The sequence below is a fragment of the Vipera ursinii genome (assembly GCF_947247035.1).
Source record: "Vipera ursinii genome assembly, chromosome: 7".
NCBI classification, from domain to species: Eukaryota; Metazoa; Chordata; class Lepidosauria; order Squamata; family Viperidae; genus Vipera; species Vipera ursinii.
Genome location: NC_139521.1, coordinates 2,133,194 through 2,154,486, shown reverse-complemented (window position 1 = coordinate 2,154,486; position 21,293 = coordinate 2,133,194). Strand labels below are relative to the sequence as shown.

The 21,293-nt window shown below is 42.5% G+C and overlaps 1 protein-coding gene across 1 annotated transcript in view; it reads right to left on the bottom strand.

The window, feature by feature from the left end:
* SLC34A2 (solute carrier family 34 member 2) overlaps positions 1–12,989 on the bottom strand; it is an 87,427-nt gene extending 74,438 nt beyond the window's left edge. Inside the window, exons 1-2 of the mRNA XM_083367654.1 lie at positions 12,687–12,989; positions 1,581–1,655 (exon numbers count right to left, since the gene is read on the bottom strand). The gene's annotated coding sequence lies outside the window, so the exon portion shown is untranslated. The remainder of the gene's footprint in view (positions 1–1,580; positions 1,656–12,686) is intronic.
* Between the last annotated feature and the right edge of the window lie 8,304 nt (positions 12,990–21,293).

Here is a 21,293-nt window from a genome sequence, read left to right as displayed (position 1 = left end):
AGCTGGGTTCCTAAAAATAGAAACGGCCCTGATGCAACCCAGAGCTGATGAAAGAAGAGAGATTTCTCCATCTATCTATATTACTGGCGATTACATAAGGACTGGGTTCAACCCTTGCTCATTTTTGAACTGCCCTTTGTTTCAGTAAAGCATAAACCATGATGTTTATGGAAATTAATCAAGGAGAGAAGCAACCTAGAACTAAGGAGAAACTTCCTGACAGTCAGAACAATTAACCAGTGGAACAGCTTGCTTCCAGAAACGGTGAATGCTGCAACACTGGAAGTTTTAAAGAAGGGAATGGACAACCATTTGTCTGAAATGGTATAGGCTTTCCTGCCTTAGCAGGAGGTTGGACTAGATGACCTCCAACGTCCCTTCCAACTTTATTATTATTATTATTATTATTATTATTATTATTATTATTATTATTATTATTATTATTATTATTATTATTATTATTATTATTATTATTATTATTATGCAACCTAGAACTAAGGAGAAAATTCCTGACAGTGAGAACAATCAATCAGTGGAACAAACTGCCTCCAGAAGGTGTGAATGCTCCAACACTGGAAGTTTTAAAGAAGAGACTGGACAGCCATTTGCCTGAAATGGTATAGGCTTTCCTGCCTTAGCAGAGGGTTAGATGACCTCCAAGGTCCCTTCCAACTTTATTATTTGTTGTTGTTGTTAGTTGAGAAGTTGTGTCCAACCACTCACAACCCCATGGACAACGTTCCTCCAGGCCTTCCTGTCCCCTACCATCTTCTGGAGTCCATTTAGTCTCACACCTCCTGCTTCAGTGACTCCATCCAGCCACCTCCTTCTCTGTCGTCCCCTTCTTCTCTTGCCCTCAACCTTTCCCAGCATGAGGCTGTTCTCCAGCGAGTCCTTCCTTCTCATTAGGTGGCCAAAGTATTTGAGTTTCAACTTCAGGATCTGGCCTTCTAAAGAGCAGTCAGGGTTCATCTCTTCTAGGAAACGTTGTTGTTGTTATTACGAATAGTAGTAATAGTAGTAGTAGTTTCTAGTTTCTCCTGCTAGCTATGGAAGCTCCTTGGGTGCTTTTGGCCCAGATTCCTCCCTCTCAGCCAAAGATCAATGCAGTGCAGTGGGGAAGATGCTGGATTAGGAATGGAGAGACCCAGGTTACAATCCCTGCTCAACTATAGACGCTCTGTGGATCATTCTCCCTCAGCCCAAGAACTAGTTTGAGGTTGACGTGCTGAGCTATCAATGGAGACACCTAGCTTCACGTCCACCCTCATTTATGAAGACTTTGACTCAGTCTGTTTTTCGGCCCCAAAACTGTGATTGGGTGGGATATGCTAGGGCTGGTAGTGATGGAGAAAGAGTCCTGGCCCTGGGTGACTCAGCCTTTGCTTACTCTCCTGGAGGGCTGCCAATCTACAAAGGGAAAGAGGAGAAGACCAGCTTAGGTGAGAGATGAGGAAACCACTCGGTGATCAGAAGGCTGAGGGAAAAGGAGGTGTCGACAGAGAGTTCCAGGAACATCTACAGATAATAAAGGCAATATAATTTCTTCTAAAACACGGTAGTTGTGACCGCTTATTTACCAAGGCATTGAGCAAGGCCAGTTCTCCTGTCTCTTCCCCACCCACGTTCTCCTTCAGCATCAGGGGATGAGACAACTGAGAAAGAGAAGCAGGCAACAGTTCAATTGAGTATTTTTTTTTCCTCTCCCGTTCCTAACGTTAATCCAGGAAGTTCTCGCAAGTGAGAAGTTTTATTTCACTAGCTGGTCACCTCAAGAGGTTTTCCATCGGTCGCAATGAGCTAAATACTCCCGGCGCCAGTTTCCCAGCTATTGTTGCATCGCTTAATAAAGAAGACGACGTGAATTGAGCAGCCAAGGCTGTGATATGTGTGTGTGTACACACCTGAGTTTGACAGGGAAGGGTGGATCTGCAAAATGATCAGCAAAGATTTGGAGATACTTAAGACACATCTCTCTCGAAAAGTTCCAGTTTGTACAGCGGCTAAGCCAGAGATGTTTTTATTATTATTATTATTATTATCTGATTTGCATCTATATCCTTGATGAGTCTGTTCTTACAAAGGCTGGAAGTTCCTCCTAGCCAGCTGCTCATAAACCCGTTCCTTGTTTACTTCCTCAATAAATCCACATCGTTGACAGCAATATGCTTGACCCACCCCAACCACCTTCAGAGTTTCCATTACAAAATCACGCTCAACTGAAAAAGCAGAGAAGTGTCCTTCAACCGACGTTTGACTTTTGATGGCTTCCATGACTGGGTTCCTGTGGTTTCCTTGAAACCAACAGAGAGATGCTGAACTAAAAAACAACCTTTTCTTTGAGTCAGGCTCAACATATATCCCTCCGCATATTTTCTTGGCAATAATATGAAAGTTGGCTGGTCATTCTCTAATCTTTAAGCTCTGAGATCGGTCCCTCATCCAAGCACTAACGAGTTCAATCCTGCTTAGCTTTGGGGGATCAACTAATATCCACAAGACACAACAAGAATAATTGGCTCCCTCAGTAGGATGAAAAAAATCAACCAGTGGAACAGCCTGCCTCCAGAAATCGTGGGCCCTCCATTGCTGGATATTTTTAAGAAGAGACTAGACAGTCACCTGTCTGAGATGGTATAGGTTCTCCTGCTTGAGTGGGGGGCTGGACTAGAAGGCCTCCAAGGTCCCTTCCAATTCTATTCTATTCTATTCTATTCTATTCTATTCTATTCTATTCTATTCTATTCTATTCTATTCTATTCTATTCTATTCCACATTTTCTATTCTATTCTATTCTATTCTATTCTATTCTATTCTATTCTATTCTATTCTATTCTATTCTATTCTTTCCATATTCTATTCTATTCTATTCTATTCTATTCTATTCTATTCTCTCTTGTTATTCTATTCTATTCTATTCTATTCTATTCTATTCTCTCTTGTTATTCTATTCTATTCTATTCTCTCGTTATTCTATTCTATTCTATTCTATTCTCTCTTGTTATTCTATTCTATTCTATTCTCTCGTTATTCTATTCTATTCTATTCTATTCTATTCTCTCTTGTTATTCTATTCTATTCTAGTCTATTCTATTCTATTCTCTCTTGTTCTTCTATTCTATTCTAGTCTAGTCTAGTCTACTCTATTCTATTCTATTCTATTCTATTCTATTCTATTCTCTCTTGTTATTCTATTCTATTCTTCTATTCTGTGGTCTGACTGTGGCTCAGACCATGAGCTTCTTGTTGCAAAGTTTAGGCTTAAATTAAAGAAAGTAGGGAAAAGCGCTAGGCCAGTCAGGTATGAATTAAATCATATTCCTGTTGAATATACAGTAGAGGTGACAAATAGATTTAAGGAATTAGATCTGATAGACAGAGTGCCTGAAGAACTATGGACAGAGGTTCGCAACATTGTACAACAGGTAGCAACCAAAACCATCCCAAAGAAAAAGAAATGCAAGAAAGCAAAATGGCTGTCTGAGGAAGCTTTGCAAATAGCTGAGGAAAGGAGGGAAGCGAAAGGCAAGGGAGAAAAAGAAAGATATGCCCAATTGAATGCAGAATTCCAAAGAATAGCTAGAAGAGATAAGAATGCCTTCTTAAATGAACAATGCAAAGAAATAGAAGAAAACAATAGAATAGGGAGGACCAGAGATCTTTTCAAGAAAATTGGAGAGATGAAAGGAACGTTTCATGCAAAAATGGGCATGATAAAGGACCAAAATGGCAGGGACCTAACAGAGGCAGAAGAGATTAAGAAGAGGTGGCAAAATTACACAGAAGAATTATACAAGAATGAGCTTAACGTCCCTGATAATCACAATGAGGTGGTCACTGACCTCGAGCCAGACATCCTAGAATGTGAAGTGAAGTGGGCCTTAGAAAAGCTGAGCAACAACAAAGCTAGTGGAGGTGACAGTATTCCAGCTGAGCTATTCAAAATCTTAAAAGACGATGCAGTAAAAGTGCTACACTCAATTTGCCAGCAAATTTGGAAAACTCAACAGTGGCCACAGGATTGGAAAAGATCAGTTTACATTCCAATTCCAAAGAAAGGCAGTGCCAAAGAATGTTCAAACTATCGCACCATTGCACTCATTTCTCATGCTAGTAAAGTTATGCTTAAAATTCTACAAGCTAGACTCCAGCAGTATGTGGATCGAGAACTACCAGAAGTACAGGCAGGATTTCGAAGAGGCAGAGGAACTAGAGATCAAATTGCTAACATACGCTGGATCATGGAGAAAGCTAGGGAGTTCCAGAAAAACATCTACTTCTGCTTCATTGACTATGCTAAAGCCTTTGATTGTGTGGATCATAACAAACTGTGGCAAGTCCTTAAAGAGATGGGCATACCAGACCATCTTATTTGTCTCTTGAGAAATCTATATGCGGGCCAAGAAGCAACAGTGAGAACTGGACACGGAACCACTGATTGGTTCAAAATTGGGAAAGGAGTCCGGCAAGGCTGTATACTGTCGCCTTGCCTATTTAACTTATATGCAGAGCACATCATGAGAAAGGCAGGGCTAGATGAATCAAAAGTTGGAATTAAGATTGCCGGAAGAAACATCAACAACCTAAGATATGCAGATGATACCACTCTAATGGCAGAAAGTGAAGAAGAACTAAAGAGCCTGGTGTTGCGGGTGAAGAAGGAGAGTGCAAAACTTGGGTTGAAACTAAACATTAAGAAAACCAAGATCATGGCATCTGGCCCTCTCAATTCCTGGCAAATAGATGGGGAAGAAATGGAGGTAGTGACAGATTTTATTTTCCTTGGCTCCAAGATCACTGCAGATGGGGACTGTAGCCAAGAAATTAAAAGACGCTTGCTCCTTGGGAGGAAAGCCATGGCAAATCTAGACAGCACACTAAAAAGCAGAGACATCACCCTGTCAACAAAAATCCGTATAGTCAAGGCTATGGTCTTCCCAGTTGCAATGTATGGCAGTGAAAGCTGGACCATAAGAAAGGCTGAGCGCCAAAGAATTGAAGCCTTTGAACTATGGTGCTGGAGAAGACTCCTGCGAGTTCCTTGGACTGCAAGGCGATCAAACCGGTCAGTCCTAGAGGAGATCAACCCTGACTGCTCTTTAGAAGGCCAGATCCTGAAGCTAAAACTCAAATACTTTGGCCACCTAATGAGAAGGAAGGACTCACTGGAGAAGAGCCTAATGCTGGGAAAGATTGAGGGCAATAGAAGAAGGGGACGACAGAGAATGAGGTGGCTGGATGGAGTCACTGAAGCAGTAGGCGTGAGCTTAGATGGACTCCAGAAGATGGTAGAGGACAGGAAGGCCTGGAGGAACATTGTCCATAGGGTCGCGATGGGTCGGACACGACTTCGCAACTAACAACAACAATTCTTCTATTCTATTCTATTCTAGTCTAGTCTAGTCTAGTCTAGTCTAGTCTATTCCATTCCATTCTAAAATCCTATTCTATTCTATTCTATTCTATTCTATTCTTCTATTCTATTCTCTCTTGTTATTCTATTCTATTCTTCTATTCTATTCTATTCTATTCTATTCTAGTCTAGTCTAGTCTAGTCTATTCCATTCCATTCTAAAATTCTATTCTATTCTATTCTATTCTATTCTATTCTATTCTATTCTATTCTATTCTATTCTATTCTATTCTATTCTCTTGTTATTCTATTCTATTCTCTCTTGTTATTCTATTCTATTCTATTCTATTCTACTCTATTCTACTCTATTCTATTCTATTCTATTCTATTCTCTCTTGTTATTCTATTCTATTCTTCTATTCTATTCTATTCTAGTCTAGTCTAGTCTAGTCTAGTCTATTCCATTCCATTCTAAAATTCTATTCTATTCTATTCTATTCTATTCTATTCTATTCTATTCTATTCTATTCACTCTTGTTATTCTATTCTATTCTTCTATTCTATTCTAGTCTAGTCTAGTCTAGTCTAGTCTATTCCATTCCATTCTAAAATTCTATTCTATTCTATTCTATTCTATTCTATTCTATTCTATTCACTCTTGTTATTCTATTCTATTCCTCTATCTATTCTAGTCTAGTCTAGTCTAGTCTATTCCATTCCATTCTAAAATTCTATTCTAGTCTAGTCTAGTCTAGTCTAGTCTAGTCTAGTCTAATCTAATCTAATCTAATCTAATCTAATCTAATCTAATCTAATCTAATCTAATCTAATCTAATCTAGTATAAAACCCACCTGCTCTATCTATTCAGCACCTGTCAGAACTGCCATCATATGCTTGAGCTTTGCATCTGCTAGCTGCCAGTCTGCCAGGAACTATGGGGGGGGGAGCTAACTCCTCATCGTACCTTCCAGAATGTCAGCACAAGCTCAAAAAGCTGGGAACAGAATGTAACAGCTCACCAACTAGTCTACCCCATTGAAGAGACCATTCTCAAAACAATTTATTCAAATATAATTGGACAATAAGGGTCAATTGGGTATGTCTAGTTTAATGAAGAGAAGGACGAGGGTTGACAGGATAGCAGCCTTCCAATCTCTCAGGGGCTGCCCCAAAGAAGAGGGAGTCAAGCTGTTCTCCAAAGCGCCCGAAGGCAGGACAAGAAGCAACGGATGGAAACTAACCAAGGAGAGAAGCAACCTGGAACTAAGGAGAAACCTCCTGACAGTTAAAACAGTTAATCATTGGAATGAGTTGTCTCCAGAAGCTGTGAATGCTCCAACACTGGAAGTTTTTAAGAAGAGACTGGACAGCCATTTGTCTGAAATGGTAGATGGTTTCCTGCCTGAGCAAGGGGTTGGACTAGATGACCTCCAAGGTCCCTTCCAACTATGATGATGATGATGATGGTGATGGTGATGATGATGATGATGATGATGATGATGATGATGATGATGATGATGCAAGGGGAAGGAACTGCGGTTGAACTGGACAAAGAAAGTTAACTGGGAAAGTTTGGGGCAAGATCTTCAGTTCTGGCTTTGATGTAGACTGTCATCCACTTGGTCTTTAGTAAAGTACACCCTGAATGGAGTCGAGGGTCGTTCTTGCTTAAGGGACCAAGTTGGGGCAGGATTGACAGCACCTCTGCTCTTTACTGTATTATCACAATTTGATAAAATCTTCTCTGAATTGAGATCAATTTACTCCAGCTTTTTTTAAAAAAAAATCAATGCAACGAACAGTGAGGGTGAGTTGTTTTTTTTAAAAAAAAATGCCTTAATCTATCCCACACTTGTATTTCCTGGTGTTGTGGTTTTCCTTCCAAGCACTGGAGGAGAAAAAAAAAACTAGCACAAAGATTTGAACCTTTCCCCAAGGTTGGCCAAGGGCTGTGCGGCAAAGGAAATAAATTTCCCCTTTCACAAATTAAAACACGCACGCACAAGCAGAAGGAGAATGTTCCCTTGATGTATTTGCGTCAAGGAAAAGCAACTCTGGAAGATGCGCTCATGCGCAACGTTTGGGTTTGCATTGCGCCATGAACTAGGTTTCATCAAGCTGGGTTTGGCTCCACTGACTGGGTGGTTAAATTCTTGCCCTCCTGGCGCGTCTCCAATAGTCACCTTTAGCTGTTCTTCGGAGACTCTAGTGACCCCACTCACTGATGATGTTACTTAGCAGGGTCACGAAATGTCCACAAGAAAACAACCCAGCTCAGAGAACATGAAAGATCCTTCATTTCAACCCTGAACTACAAATATTCTCCTCTATAAGTTCTAGTGACAATTTGATCCTGCTCATCCACCTAATCTGGTTTGGGTCATGAAACATCCGGAAGGAAACCACCAAGCTCAGAGGAAACCAAGGATCCCACAGTCCTCCTCCTCCTCCTCCTCCTCTCTGCACACCCCTCCCTTCTAGCACTGATGGAGTTACCTAGTTGGGTCATGAAACGTCTGCAAGAAAACCATCAAAGTCACAGAGCACAAAGGACCCCACAGTCTTTCTCTGCCTCCCGCTCCTTGCAAATCCCACCCCCTTCTAGAACTGATGATGTTACCTGGTTGAGTCATGAAATGGCTGCAAGAAATCCACCAAGCTCAGAGAGCCCCAAGGATCCCACTGTCCTCCTCCTCCTCCTCCTCCTCCTCCTCCTCCTCCTCCTCCTCCTCCTCCTCCTCTCTGCAAACCCCCCTCCCTTCTAGCACTGATGCTATTACCTAGTTTGGGTCATGAAACGTCTGCAGGAAAACAGCCCAGCTCAGAGAACACCAAGGATCCCTCATTCCCATCCTGAACTACACATATCTATTCTCCTCTATCAATTCGAGTGCCGGTTTGATCCTGCACATCCACCTTATTCATTTCCTCCCCACACCTCTGCTTTCCTTAGCTCCGCCGAGGACAAGAATTTCCTTAGTTTATTGTCCACTCCCATCACCTGCCCATAGCCGGTGAGTTCCTTCTGCTTGTTGATCGTCACCTGGAGGGAGCAGCCGGGCTTCAGTTGCTCCGAAACAAAATAACTGGTTCTTTCTACGTTTCTTAAACCGTCATTGATTCCTACCAGGCAGGTTTGCATCGCTTGGTAGTTGCTGGCTGGTCTTGGCAATTTAGAGTCTCCAGGCAACTGGTGGTTTAAGAGCAGAGAAACTTTCAGGGTCTCCTGCAAATTCTTAAGATTTCTTTGAGGGTGGAAAGAGGCAGATGAAAGGAATAGAATAGAATAGAATAGAATAGAATAGAATAGAATAGAATAGAATAGAATAGAATAGAATAGAATAGAATAGAATAGAATAGAATAGAATAGAATAGAATAGAATAGAATAGAATAGAATAGAATAGGAATGGGAAGGGATAGAATAGAATAGAATAGAATAGAATAGAATAGAATAGAATAGAATAGAATAGAATAGAATAGAATAGAATAGAATAGAATAGAATAGAATAGAATAGAATAGGAATGGGAAGGGATAGAATAGAATAGAATAGAATAGAATAGAATAGAATAGAATAGAATAGAATAGAATAGAATAGAATAGAATAGAATAGAATAGAAACTTCTATTCTATTCTCTATTTATTCTATTCTATTCTATTCTATATTCTATTCTATTCTATATTCTATATTATATACTATTGTATTCTATTCTACTCTACTCTACTCTACATTTCTTCTATTCTATTCTATTCTATATTCTATTCTATTCTATATTCTATATTCTATACTATTCTATTCTACTCTACTCTACTCTACATTTATTCTATTCTATTCTATTCTATTCTATATTCTATATTCTATTCTATTCTTTTCTATTCTACATTTATTCTATTCTATTCTATTCTATTCTATATTCTATATTCTATATTCTATATTCTATATTCTATATTCTATTCTATTCTATTCTATTCTATTCTATTCTATTCTATTCTATTCTATTCTATTCTATTCTATTCTATTCTATTCTATTCTATTCTATTATCTTCTTATCCTATCCTTTCCTATCCATGTGTGCCTGGCTGAGGAATTCTGGAAGTCCACAAGTCATCAAAGGGCCAAGTTTGAAGACCCCTGACGTAGCAGGTGAGCAGATTTTACTCTTCTCTCCTTCGTTTCAAACACCTCTTTTCTAAAGCTACACTTAGAACAGAATATAAGAGGTTTACAGGCAGTCCTCAACTTATGACCATAACTGAGCCCAACATTTCTGTTGTTAAGTGAGACATTGGTTAAGTGAGGTTTTTAGGACGGTTTATATTTAGGATGGTCGCAGCGTCCCGGGGTCTGTGTGTGTGTCATGTGATCCATGGGGAAAGCCGGATTCGCTTAACAGCCATCTTCCTAACTTAAGCACTACAGAGAGATTCATTTAAGAAGGGTCGGAAAATGGGGCAAAACTCATTTAATAAATGCTTCACTTAGCAACAGACCTTTTGGGCTGAACTGTGCGCATTAAGGACTGCCTGCATTCACATGTTGGTCCTACCCAAATAACAACAACAACAACAACAACAACAACAACAACAACAACAATAATAATAATAATAATAATAATAATAATAATAATAATAATAATAATGTTGGAAGGGACCTTGGAGGTCATCTAGTCCAACCCCCTGCTCAGGCAGGAAACCCTATACCACTTCAGACAAATGGCTGTCCAGTCTCTCCTTAAAAGCCTCCCTGTGTTTCAGCACCTACAACTTCTGGAGGCGGGTTGTTCCACTGGTTAATTGTTCTGACTGTCAGGAAATTTCTCCTTAGTTCCAGGTTGCTTCTCTCCTTGATGAGTTTCCATCCGTTGCTTCTTGTCCTGCCTTCAGGTGCTTTGGAGAATAGCTTGACTCCCTCTTCTTTGGGGCAGCCCCTGAATTATGATTATCATTTGCTTCCAGAAATCAGGAAGAAATGTTGCGCTGATTTATTTCCAAGTTTCATTGGACCGCCTCGCCAGACTATTCTAGCGGAGGTCTATAGAGCACTGCAGGCAAGCTTTCGTTAATTCAAAAATAATTCCATTTTCGTTTCCTGACCCTAAATGTTCCCGTCAGTTCCCCCGCAGTATCTTATCCCATGAGTTTTCCAGGCACAAAGCTCTTCAGTTACACATTTACCAGGGCAAGTAAATACCAATAAACACTTTATGGGGACACTGTTCCCAACAGACAAGACACAAAGAGTTCAAGAGAGTGTATAGGGTGTAAAAGAAAAATAAAACTGCCTCATTTTCTCATCTAGTTTACTAATCAACTAAAAAAAATCTGACTTTTTAGCTGCGGCAAAGAAGACCTGATTTCCAGCAACATAAGATAGCAACACCAGGGACGCGGTGGCTCAGTGGGTTAGGACGCTGAGCTTGTCGATCAGAAGGTCGGCAGTTTGGCGGGTCGAATCCCGAGTGCCGCGTAACAGAGTGAGCGCCTGTTACTCGTCCCAGCTTCTGCCAACCTAGCAGTTCGAAAGCACGTAAAAACGCAAGTAGAAAAATAGGGACCACTACGTGTTGTGATTCAGGGTCAGCCTGTGGGTTCGGCAGTTGGGTCGGACGACTCAGAGGAGGAGGAGGGGGGTGTTGAAGACCTTGCTGAGGGGGTTGAAGATCTTGCTGATGAGAGCCCTCAGCCAGGCCCCTCCCACTTGGTCACCATGGAGACCCAGCTGTGTGAGCCTGACAGCGTGGATGAAGATAACCCACAGCTGGCCCTGTTCAAGGACGCCCAAAGCAGGAGGCAGTCAAGCAGGAGTAAACAGAGGAAGGCAATGGGGCTCCTCGGAAGGAGGCAGAGAGAAGCCACGCCCTGAACTCTATATAAAGGGAATGTGTGGGGAGGGCTGGTTTGCTGAAGGCAACCGCTCGGATAGTTCCTGTTTCTTAAAGCTCCTGTTTCTTGGTTTGTCTTGTTCCATTTGTTTTTGTGGTAATAAATTTGTCAGACGTAATTCCAGCCTCTTGCCTTCTTGTAAAAGGGGTTGTCCCTGCCTTTTCTGCAGGGCCAGTAGCAGGCTGGTACAGAACACTATGGTGGGAAGGTAACAGCGTTCCGTGTGCCTTTGGCATCTAGTCATGCCGGCCACATGACAAGCGCTGGCTCTGCGGCTTTGAAACGGAGATGAGCACCGGCCCCTACAGTTGGAAAGGACTAGCACGCATGTGCGGGGGAACCTTTACCTAAGATAGCAACAGTTTCTATTTGGGGAATAAAAGGGGTTCCTATCATTTTGGGAGGGAAGCCCAGCTAGATGGGCAAACTGTAGCCAACTTAATGGTGTTTGACCACTAAAGCAGGAACAGCATACACTGAACTACCAAGAAGCTGGCATGGTTCCTATGCAGGAAGAACTGCACAGAATATGGATTGGGGACCCTTGGTGCTCTCTGAGCTTGCTTGTTTTCTTGCAGATGTTTCATTACCCAAACTAGGTAATATTATTGGTGCTGGAAGGGAGGTGGGTTTGCATAAATTAGGAGGAGGAGGAGGACTGTGGGGTCCTCAGTGCTCTCCGAGTTTGCTTGTTTTCTTGCAGATGTTTCATTACCCAAACTAGGTAACATCATTGGTGCTTAGTAAGCAGTGGGGTTACTGCTTGACACACCCACACCTGAAGCCTTTATAAACAGAACAACACCGACACTGACGTCTCCTAAACTCCGCTGAAGATGTTACCCAGCCTGGTAACGAAATGTTTGGAAACCAATCACCTGAAAAAAATCTTCAACCTCATCCTACACCCGAGCTACAGACCTTCGCCGCAATTGTGCATTTGTTTCCATAATTTCCTCCACAATGTAGTAATATTTACAAAACTTTCTCGAAAAAAAGGAGAGTTCCCATCAGCCTGAGCTGGCAAAGGAGGCGAGATAGCAGCAGACACTATGCAGTCAACGTTCAACGTATGTCGTGCTTCATACTGGGTTATTGCAGCATTTCAGTCTTTTATAATAAATAAACAAAACAGTGATTTTACGGCTCTTTCTTGAGTATGCAAGTTTTTATGAAGCCATAAAAAAACAATTGGACCTTGAGAAAATATCTCAAGATGATATTGGGGGTCAAAAAGGTATCTTTTCCCCCTTGCAACCCACCTTTGGGGCGTGAAGTAGGGGAAAAATAAAGAGCGAAGGCAAGTAAAAGTTAGGCCAAACTCACGGATGTCCGCCGAAAAGCAAAACTGGGACAAGTTGTAGCCAGGAAGAGAAACATAGGAAATTTGTTTGTCTCTCTCTCTCTGTGAGACTGAGCAAACCTTTAAAGTTCCTTCATCTTGACTTACCTGTAGCAGTCTTCGTTATCCTCCGAAATTCACAAAACTCAAGAAATCAGCCTTTCCAGGAAGAAGTGAGTTCCCAATGAAGGACTGGCCCCGTTGCAGCTTTTGTACTTGTAAAATGAGTAACCAACCAGAAATTTTGAGTCTTGGCTCAGTATCATGGGAAGAGATGAGCCATATTTCCTTCTTCTTTTTTTTTTTTTGCATGACAAGACTCAGGTCAAGGACCAAGAAGTTGCAACACACACTTCTGATGTCTTCCCTGTCTCTGACTCTTCCCGTTGACATAAGCAGAACCTGGATCAATCTGATTCTGCTCCATCTACTGAGGTCTTCATGAATCATGGGAGTAGATGGCCTTGACATGAGGGATTCAACAAACTAGCAGTTGGACTTCTCAAGAATAGCCATTTGCCGTCTTTAGATTTCCCCATTTTAAAAATCCCATCCACACGTGGCTTTCAGGGGGAGGAGAATTCTACTCCATAAGTCTCCATCAAGAAAGAGAATAACAGGAGCTGGAAGGGACCTTAGAGGTCTTCTAGCCCAACCCCGTGCTCAGGCAGGAGAGTAGTCTATACCATGCCAGACAAACCAGATCGGGCGCCGTCCGGTTGAGCTCCGGACGGCGCCCGATCTTCGCTCCTTTCGCCGCGAGCTAAAAACATACTTTTTTGAACAAGCTGGCCTGGCCTGATGGGGGACTGGGGGGGGTTGTTATTGTTATTTTATTGGGGTTTTAAGATGTATTAATTGTTTTTAGTATATGGGCATGTATTTAATTATTTTTTATCTTTTGTAATCTTGTATTTTTATTCTTGCCCTGTTCACCGCCCTGAGTCCTTCGGGAGAAGGGCGGTATAGAAATATTATTAAATTAAATTAAATTAAATTAAATTTTAAGAGCTTAGACAGGGAGCTGTGAAGGACTGATCTGATCTTCTCGTTTTTTCTTTGGAGACGTTTTGCTGCTCAGCCAAGCTCAGACTTGGATGGTGGGGAATGGAAGGATTTATATTTTCAAGGAGAAACAAGAAAGTCCAGTTGCCTCCTGAAAAAAAGCACCTTTGGGGCAGCCATGACTTGGGTGACGGAGAATCTCCATAGACATTAAGCCATGCAGTTTGGGATGAACCACCCTTTGAACGGTGAAGGAGTATGAACGGATTTCCAGAAAATATTACAGACTACGGGAACTGTCTGAGCTTCAGTTTGAGATGCAGATAACAAAGATTCATCCCCAACAGCCTGTGCTTGTCTCCAACAGGGAAGGGACCCAAGGCAGGAAAAATCCTGCAGCCAAGAAGTCTCCACACCCATGTGCACCACTCAGGTGACCCTGAGAACATAGATAAACCTCCAGGTGGCCTCAACGACAAGAATGCAAAGGACCAGTTCCCTGCAAGGAGTATAAATCCTTCCCTTCCCCACCATCCAGCCAGAGCTGAAGAAGCTCCTTGGATGAGAAGAGAAACGTCTTCAAAGAAAAACAAGAGAGTCAGTTGCCTCATGAAAAAGCACCTTTGGGACAACCTGAATGGCAACTGACCTGGATGACTTGAGAATCTGGCGGCACTTGTGCTAAAATTTTCCCAGTTCAGGTCTGCCACAACAGTTCAAAGGGATCACTTTCGTTGGGAAACAATGCCAACAAAGAGGACGAACTCCCTTTGTCATGTCTTCACAACCTAAGAATCTTAAAAACGACCTGAGGCCCACCCAATAGTCCTACAGTTAATACAGGGCAGTTGTCATTCATTTGACCACTCTATTATTGTTGTGAGTGCCATCTTTTAGCTCAAGATCTGTACACAGAAATGGCTGAGTCACTGCCCTGTAGCTAACCTATTCTGTCCTTGGTTCAACAAGTTCTTGATTACGCACCGAGGCAATTCCTGAAAAGCCCAATTGATTTGAAGAGGAAATTCTGGATTTCACCCTTGAACAGCCTCACATTGAACGTTACTTCACTTTACACACTCCAGTGGGTTGTGTTTACATCATCTGGCTCTTTGTGGACCACATGCTTTGAATGAACAAGGGTCTGATTCAGTTCTTTGTGCAAACTTCTAGAGAAGATTGAGGAAAACAGGCTGACTCAAGATCTTGCTTCCATTTGAACATAGCCACAGTCCAACTGGGCCATGATTGGATAGCTAGTAGTTGCCCTTGTCTCCTGCCCGTCCATGAATTGAGGTGAAATTGTCATCACCAACACTACCAATGGTATCATAAAAGGTAACAATTGACCAAACGAATATCAGAATCAGAATAGGGCTGGGAGGGACCTTGGAGGTCTTCTAGTCCAGCCCCCTGCTCAAGCAGAACCTTTACCATTTCAGACAAGTAGTTGTCCAGTCTTATTTTGAAAGCCTCCAGTGATGGAGCACCCACAACTTCTGAAGGCAACTTCTGCTCCATTGGATAATTGTCCTCACTGTCAGGAAGTTTCTCCTTAGTTCCAGGTTGCTTCCCTCCTTGATGAGTTTCCATCCGTTGCTTCTTGTCCTGCCTTCAGGTGCTTTGGAGAATAGGTGGACCCCCTCGTCTTCTTTGTGGCAGCCCCTCAAATGCTGGAACATTGCTATCACATCACCCCTAGTCCTTCTTTTCTCTAGACTGGCCATTCCCAAGCCCTGCGACTGTTCTTCATATGTTTTAGTCTCCAGGCCTTTGATCATCTTAGTTGCTCTTCTCTGCACTTTTTCCAAAGTCTCAACACCTTTTTTTTTAATGGGGTGACCAAAACTGTGCAGTGTATGCCTTCCAGCATACACAAAGGACAGCACAGCAGGAGGCTGATGGTGCAGATCAGCAGAGGGGTTGGACAGCTCCGGGCGATAACTGCCCACGCAGGATAAGCCTAATGAGTTAAGCTGTTGACAGCCCCAGGCATGGTCAGCCTGGTGGGAAGCCAGGATCTACACCCAGTCACCTGCACTGGCAGGAAGCCCAGGTTTGAACTGATTGGATGCCATCCACCTGGGCAGGTACAAATAGACGCCAGGCTTCCCTGTTTCCCCAGTTCGTTCTGTTATGAATAAACTCATCGTTACCCCAGCTCTGTGTCCGCCTCTCTGTGAAGCACGCGACTTTACAACTGGATGCTGTATATTCCAGGTGTGGCCTTACTAAGGTTTTATAAAGCGGCACTCATATTTCACGTGATTTTGATTCTATGCCTCTGCTTATGCAACCCAGGATTGTATTAGCTTTTTTGGCTGCTGCCGCACACAACTGGCTCATGTTTAAGTGATGGTCCACTGGGACTCCAGGGTCTCTCCTAACTGGAACAGAAGAAATCTCTCAGGAACACGTAAGTGCCTTTTCCAATCCTAATTCACCCATTGGCTGAAGAAAAAAAAAGGGCTGTCCTTGAAATATTATGTTATTGTTTTGTTGTTAGGTTTACACCATGGCTTTCCTTCAGGAGCTCAAGAGAGCATAAATACTGCTTCTTCCTCCCGTTTCCACTGTCACCACAGCCCTGGGGATAGAGTTGTGGGGGACTGGTAAAGCCAAAACAGCAGAGTAAATATGCTTTGCCATTTCAAGTGTCAGACCAAGCCAAGATTAAGTATCATTTGTGGTGGTCATGCAGGAAGCGGTCTTCAAAAGTGTGTGGTGTGCCTTCAGTATAATTGAGGTTAAAATGACAACACTGTAGACAACAGGAAGGCAGGAAAATGTTCTCTTCTTGCACTTTTTAGGCCTCCGTTCAGTGGTCCCCGGCGATGGAGAAATAAAACATAAGATAATATTGCTCACTGTAATGAACGATGAGGAAAAATATGCATGTTCCCACTGCACCACATGGGGCACTTTTAGAAAATGGTTGCTTTTGTCTAAGAAGATATTCCAGTAGCTTTGTTTCCCACTATTTTGCTTTTATGGTGCTGGTAGCCTTGCTTTCCCCTCCAAAAGGAAAAAAATATAGTGAAATCTTTAGATAGGGGTGTGTGTGGGTGTGTGTGTGAGTGAGAGAGAGAGAGAGAGAGAGAGAGAGAGAGAGAGAGAGAGAGAGAGAGAGAGAGAGAAAGACACAGACAGATAATATATAAATGACAGATATAGATAAAGATGAGACAGAGAAGATATAGATAGGCAAATAATAGATAGATATAGATGATAGGTAGATGACAGACAGACAGACAGATAGGCAGACAAACAGATAATATAGATAGATGGTAGGTAGATGACAGATAGACAGACAGACGGACAATATAGATATAGATGGTAGGTAGATGATGGATAGATAATCTTTTTTTTTCCTTTGGAGAATACATCATACGTCATATATGATACATCATGCACCATACATGTTTGATATATACCCTTATTATACCGAAGCCCTTTAGACAGCCTTCAGGAACCAAGCGGTTAGGGGGCTATGAAACATTCTGCATTTTGTTTTGCACAAACAATATAAAAACTTACCGACTTTATTTCCTGAGCCAACTTTTGGCCCCAAATGTATCACATCCTCTTGATGGAGAGTGATGCAGCTGGCTGTTTCGTTAGAAAGACAAAGTTAAGCAGACATTTATTTATTTTTATTTTTACTTTAACCATTTACATGGCTGCCCACTTTAAGCAATTCTGGAACCATGCTTGGATGCTGGAACGCCCCCAGAGAAGCTATTTTGCCCCAACTTATGCCGATAACTCCCCGTACTTTGTTACTGCAAAGTCGTGTCCGACCCATCGCGATCCCATGGACAATGTTCCTCCAGGCCTTCCTGTCCTCTCCCATCTTCTGGAGTCCATTTAAGCTCACGCCTACCGCTTCAGTGACTCCATCCAGCCACCTCATTCTCTGTCGTCCCCTTCTTCTCTTGCCCTCCATCTTTCCCAGCATTAGGCTCTTCTCCAGTGAGTCCTTCCTTCTCATTAGGTGGCCAAAGGATTTGAGTTTCAGCTTCAGGATCTGGCCTTCTAAAGAGCAGTCAGGGTTGATCTCCTCTAGGACCGACCGGTTTGATCGCCTTGCAGTCCAAGGGACTCGCAGGAGTCTTCTCCAGCACCATCGCTCGAAGGCCTCAATTCTTTGGCACTCGGCCTTTTTTATGGTCCAACTTTCACTGCCATACATTGCAACTAAGAAGACCACAGCCTTGACTTTACACACTTTTGTTGACAATTCCCCACACTTAACAGTAGATAAAAGCTAAGGATGCCTGACCTCCCATCATTCAGAGATGTGTAAATTTTATTTATTTATGCGCACTTTCCTTGGTTGTAGTTGCTCCTTGATCCACCTTGGCCATGTTCGTTAGCCCAGTTGATTATCCCAAAGGTATCGACACTCCTGCATCCTCACTGTTGTTGTTGTTCGGGTTGTTTGAGGCGCGCAGAAGTGGTATCCACCACAACGAATAAAACACCAATGAATAAAAAAGTAAGATTCACACACTTTCTTCCCTGAGCTCCAATCTCCATTAAAAAGAAAAAAAATAGCAACGAAGACATGGGTAGTTTTTTCTGGGGGGAAAATCGTTGACTCAGGCAGCTTCTCTCGCTGAATTTTGACTTGAACATGATTTTTCTGAGCTTTTAATCCAGGGGTCTTATTCCAGCCACCGGATCATGATCCCACTTGCTGCCGGATCTCATGAGACACAGACCTGAATCAGCAAATATGTATTCCATCATCAGCTATTTATACGGCGGGACATCCCAAATATTGGTCAATGACACACACGCACACACACCATTTGAGCTACTTATTTGCAGCCAGAAAATAGAAAGGCAGGTTGAGAAGTGCCAAATTTCTCTTGCAGACGAAATTCTCCTGAACCCGAGGAGAATTGTCTGGCCTTAAAAACAATATGTTTCAGGGTGGTTAAGATCTGTATGGAGTCTCCGAACTTTGACCTAGGGACCGTGAAGGTCTTCTAGTCCAACCCCGCCCCCCTGCCCGAGGCAGGAGTCCTTACCATCACCTTGGACAAACGGCCACCCAATCTTTTCCTGAAAGCCTCCAATGACGGGAGCATCCAAAACTTTGGAAGAGGCAAGCTGTACTGTTGATTTAATTGTTCTCACGGATAATAATAATAATAATAAAATTCTCCTTGGTTCCAGATTGGATCCCTCTTGAATGAGCTTCCAGACGTTACAGCCGTTTGTCTGAAATCGTATAGGGTTTCCTGCCTGAGCAGGGGATTGAGCTAGATGACCTCCAAGGTCCCTCCCAAATTTATTATTATTGTTATTATTATACTTCTCATTCTGGGCTCATATTTGGAGAATAGGTCAACTCCTTCTTTTTTGTGAGAGCCCTTCAAGTAGCAGAAGACAGCTATCATGTCCTCCCCCACCAATTAGCTAGTTGGGTAATGAAACTTCTGCAAGAAAACAACTTATGCTCAGAGAGCACCAAAATATGACACCAGACATCTTTTGTCCTATCAGCAGAGTGGTTTTGCTCCAATTTCATGCTCAGTCTTAGGACACCAGGATTATTTATTTATTTATTTATTTTATTTAATTTTATTACATTTATATACCGCCCTTTCCCAAAGGACTCAGGGCGGTTTACAGGGTAACAAATTTTTAAAAATTATATTCGTCCCTGCATAAGTAAAACCCCAGTTAAAATTAAAATTAAAATTAAAATTCTCAGCCTGGGCCAGAGAGCTCGAAGAGCCAGGTCTTCAGGTCCCAGCGGAATGAACGGAGGTCGGGGGCAGTCCTCAGCTCCACTGGCAGCTGGTTCCAAAGGGCAGGCACGCCCACTGAGAAGGCCCTATCCCTGGGTGTCGTCCGCCGGCAATCTTTTACCGGCGGTACCCTGAGGAGACCCTCCCTGTGGGAGCGCACTGGACGAAGGGAACTTGATGCCGGCAGCAGGTGTTCCCTCAGATATCCCGGACCCTCACCATTTAGGGCTTTATAGGTCATCACCAGCACCTTGAATCTCACCCGGAGGGGAACCGGGAGCCAATGCACCTCGCGGAATAGAGGTGTTACATGGGAGTATCGGGAGACCCCCATCACGACTCGCGCGGCCGCATTCTGCACCAGCTGAAGCCTCCGGGTGGTCCTCAAGGGCAGCCCCATGTAGAGAGCGTTGCAGTAGTCTAAACGGGAGGTCACGAGCACATGAGTGACTGTGCGTAGGGCATCTCAGTCCAAATAGGGTCGCAACTGGCGCACCAGGTTGTAAGATTGAACGTGAAATTGGGACAAAACTTATTGCACGCTCTCTCTGTTTTACTGCATTTCCCAAGTGCCATTGTTTAATCTGGCCGCAAGGCTGACTCCTAATAGCAGGGCAGCCTGGCTGTCATCTTCCTCTTCCTCTAAATTCCTTGAAATCGATCAGGATTCGGACTTTCTGATTAAATCATAGAACTCTCGAGCACTAAGATTTGTAGAAAAAGGGGGCGTGCTTCTATTATTCCGCCCCCCCTCAAAGATCAACTACATTTCACAACCTTGTGCCAAGAGATGTAAGAATCTCACTCTTATCTTTTTTACGAAAGCAATACAATTTTACTACTCTTGCGTTCGTGGAAAATCTGGGTTAATCTGACATTTTAGTTTAGAACAAACAAGTCACCCTCTTTGAAGTGTGCCCCTACCTTTGCTCTCGATGCTTATCTGTAGGAATTGTTCTGCAAGATATAAAGTAAAGATCCAAGTGCATTCTAGGCCACTCACATTGCTTCACAGTGGACTGGCAAAAAAAAAGAAAAAGAAAAGAAATTCTTCCAATCTATGAACATTAAACAGAGAAGATCGCTTGAAATGTGCTTATTGATTTTCAGCAATTGATTTTCAGCAAAACCAAAATCAATAGCCCCTGCCTTCTGGGCCAAGAATTACCTTGCTTTTATTCATAAAAGGATCAGGATTTCTAATTCTCCTTCTTAAACTGAGTTGTAGACTCACAAGATGGCTTTGCAGTGAGAAAACATTTTTTAAAACACATGGCATAATAGAGGGTTGTTTTTTTTTAAAAAAAATCTGCTTTCTGGAGCTTGTGCAGCAAGATGGTGGACCAGGTTGAACCATGGTCAGGAACAGATGTCCAAAATTGCCCAGTGGACTTTTATTTCACTCAATCTGTAATGATCTTATGACTCTGATAAATTAGAAGTCTAGTAACCTAAGTTAGAGCCACAAGCTTTTTCTACATCTGTTTTGAGGAAAGGTAAACACTTGGATTACTACTTCCTTAAGAGAGAGACAGACGTTCTGGCAAACTTGAAGTAGGCTGGAGTACGTTCCCTTCTGAAGAAGCCAATCCTGGATAGAGGAGTTTTAAACGATTACGGTACATTCACTCTCCATTTCCACTGGAATTCATTGTTGGAATGTATATTTGTGCAACAACTAGAGTTGTATTCAGCCAGTAGATGGCAGTATTTACAAGTTTGGATCTATGGTATGCTCTATTCTAAGTATCCTGTTTCCTGTTACAGAAAAAACAGTTAAGCAGTAAAGCACATGGTGACAGTACGCTTTGTTTCATCTATGGTACTATATATATACAGAATTTCTAACATAACCAGTTCCACAGTACCTACATGAAGCAAACGACCTGAACCCTTTTTGAATTTGGTTTCCAACCTGGGCAGAGATAGCATTAGCATTAGTTGCTCT